The sequence below is a fragment of the Hippopotamus amphibius genome, chromosome 14, assembly GCF_030028045.1.
Source record: "Hippopotamus amphibius kiboko isolate mHipAmp2 chromosome 14, mHipAmp2.hap2, whole genome shotgun sequence".
NCBI lineage: Eukaryota > Metazoa > Chordata > Mammalia > Artiodactyla > Hippopotamidae > Hippopotamus > Hippopotamus amphibius.
This window is the reverse complement of record NC_080199.1, coordinates 47,085,848-47,088,758: the sequence shown is the minus strand read 5'-3', so window position 1 is coordinate 47,088,758 and position 2,911 is coordinate 47,085,848.

Genomic DNA, 2,911 nt, shown 5'->3' with positions numbered 1-2,911 from the left:
AAAAAATAAGACCAGAAACTATCCAGAGGTAGAAAAAATTAAAACAGAGTACATAGAAATATTACAGAGGAAGGAATCCTGAATGCTTTTGTAGACAGAGAAAGAAAGATGGAAAACTGAAGAAAGATCATATGATTTGTTTAGAGGTAGGCTGAACTTAAAGTAATTTTAGTGAGTGAGAATTTAGTGGGAAAATGTTGGACTGACAGAGTGAAGAAGAGATGATATGACAAGAAGATAGGAGCAAAATTACTAGATTACTTCCATGAAGAGTTTGGAGAAAAAGAGAAAAGAATAACTCTAAGATGTACTGCACTTTTTGCTTCTTCATTCTCTCAGGGTTGAGTTTTGCATATGTCCCTGTAGAAAAGACACAACCTATGAGGAGGAAGTACTGATGATGTGCAGAGTGGGGACTGGGAAGTACAGAGAATGTGTAGTAGTGAGAATACAAGGGTGTCTCAGAAAGCCTACTGAAGAAGAGCAAAGCTTGTGCAAGGTTTAGGTATCATTTCAAATTGGTCAGAAGTGGGTCCAAACTATAGAGGCATTGTATGTCTTCTCTTTTTGTATCTTCAACTCTACTTTCTCTCATTTGCATCCTTTCTGATGGATGAGGACAGGCAGGGAGGGATTACTTTTATGGATTGCTTCTGTGGGCCAATAGGATGCACCAACAGGAGGTGTCCAGAGGTTGGACAAGTGAGGTGGGATGTTTTCCCTGGTTCCCTGCTTATTAGGGTGCAGCCTGTTGGCTGAATGCCTCTGAGGCCAGCTGTGGTCTGACTGTCCTCTCTAGGCATTTAACTCTCTGGATTCTGCTCCCTCCCCTTACACTCTAAGGTCTAGAAATTGTGAAGTCTCAGCACAGTTAAAAGCTACAACATATGAACCAACCCTCCTGCTCTTTAGAAAATAATTCCCCTATTAATCTTTCCTCAACTTTCCAATTTTGAGTGTATCATGTTAATATCACTATCATAATTGATAAGGGAGAGTTCAGAACTAGAAGAAATTAACTAGAAGAAAGCAGGGAACAACAAAGCTTCAAAGCTATTGAGTAGAGTGAGACACTATGGATTCTGGATGGAAAGAGTAATTACAAAAAAGTAGAAAGTTTTATTTAGAGAAACTTCTCAGAGAGCAGGTCTTTTTAGCTATTATCTAGGCTTTTCTTCATAAAAGTTCTGCCATCTTATAGCATTTACATATATTCACATTCCTCTTGACTTGGAACTTGGGTTTTGAGTTTTATATAATCACATATGGTTTAAAAATACAATAGCTAACCTGGTTTGCACAGCTCTGATAGAAAGAAATTATAAAATTTAAATGAAATAAAGCATTCCTATCCTAGCATGGAAACCATCTCCTTCTGCCATAAAGATTTTTACTCTGATGTGAGTTTTTACCAAATTATCATGAATGGCATCATCTTTGAATTGAGCTATAATTATAAACTCAGTCATTAAGCAAATATTTATGAAATGCAGTTGTGGCATTGGAGATAGAAAATAAGATAGAAAATGTCCCTACACCTGTGGACCTTTCAGTCTACTGAGAGAGGAAGAAAACAAATAGTATTGTAAATAGATAAATAAGGCAATTTTAGCTAGTGTCAAATTCTGTGAAGAAAACAACTCATGGCAATATAGTGATTAAGGAAGATTTCTTTAAAATCAGAGCTGAGGCCAATGGAAAAATAAAGGGTGAGTCACACACAGATCTTGTGCTCCAAGAAAATAGAAGAGTTAGTGCAAAGTGCTATGGTAAGAAGGCCTTGGTGTGCTAAAGGAGCAAGTTGAAGGCCATTGTGGCTGGAGAACTAAGTATTAGGAGGTGAGACCAGAAATAGTCCAGGGACAGATCACCGTAACCTTTTAGGTCCTGGTAAGTGGTTTAGAACTTTTTCTAAATGTACAGGGAGCTCCAAGAGTGTTCAAGCATGGTGATGGCATTATTTGTTTTAATTTTTAATTGGATTTCTCCTGCTGCTGTGGGATGCATAAGTTGGAGGTGGGCAAGAACAGAAGCAGAGACTAATGAAACTATTTGTAATAGTATCAATAACAATGATATTTGAATATTTACTATTGCAAAGCATGACATTATCTCATTTAACCTCAAAACAGCCCATATTTTAAGTACTGTTATTAGTCACTGTTTAGAAATGAAGCCATGGAGGCACAGAGGAATTAAACAAGTCACTCCAGGTCCCACAGTTAGCATGTGGTGGAGCCCAAGCAAACCCAAGCATTCTGACACCACAGCCTTCCTCACCACAACACTGTGCTTGCAACTCTGGGAACTTATAGTCATTAGAGCTGGCTATAACCCAACAAGCAATATTAAAGTCTTCCAAAATAATCTTACCACATGAAAATCAGTGCCAGTGGAAAATGATGGAGATAGAAAAATACTGAGAATATTTACAACAATAAAGAATAAGATGAGATAGTGAAAAATCAAACATTAAAATTTTCAGGACAAGCTGTTCTTTTACAAAAGCTTTCCCTTGTTTATTTTTAAGATAGCATTTATATATCTCACCTCTATTTTCCTTGCAAACAACTCTTTTAAACTGCATATGGATTCAGAATGCTAGATTATTTGGAACATTTGTTAATATGGAAATTTCAGTGATCTCAACTTAAAAGCTCAGAGTTCAAACAGAAATTCCCCACATAGAAAGATTAAAATATATCTTTATACCAATGAGTCTTCAGCCAAGAATTTTTATTTTTAAGGCACTTCTAAAAATACAACAAAATTTGGATGAGGGTTACAAAGCATACTTGTTCTGGTAATGGCAACTGGGAAAGGGGTGGTGAATGACTAACACAAGTTCATTAAAGATGACACCATGAAGTTTAGTCATTCCTGGCAGGAAATATGCCTTCAGACAAATTGA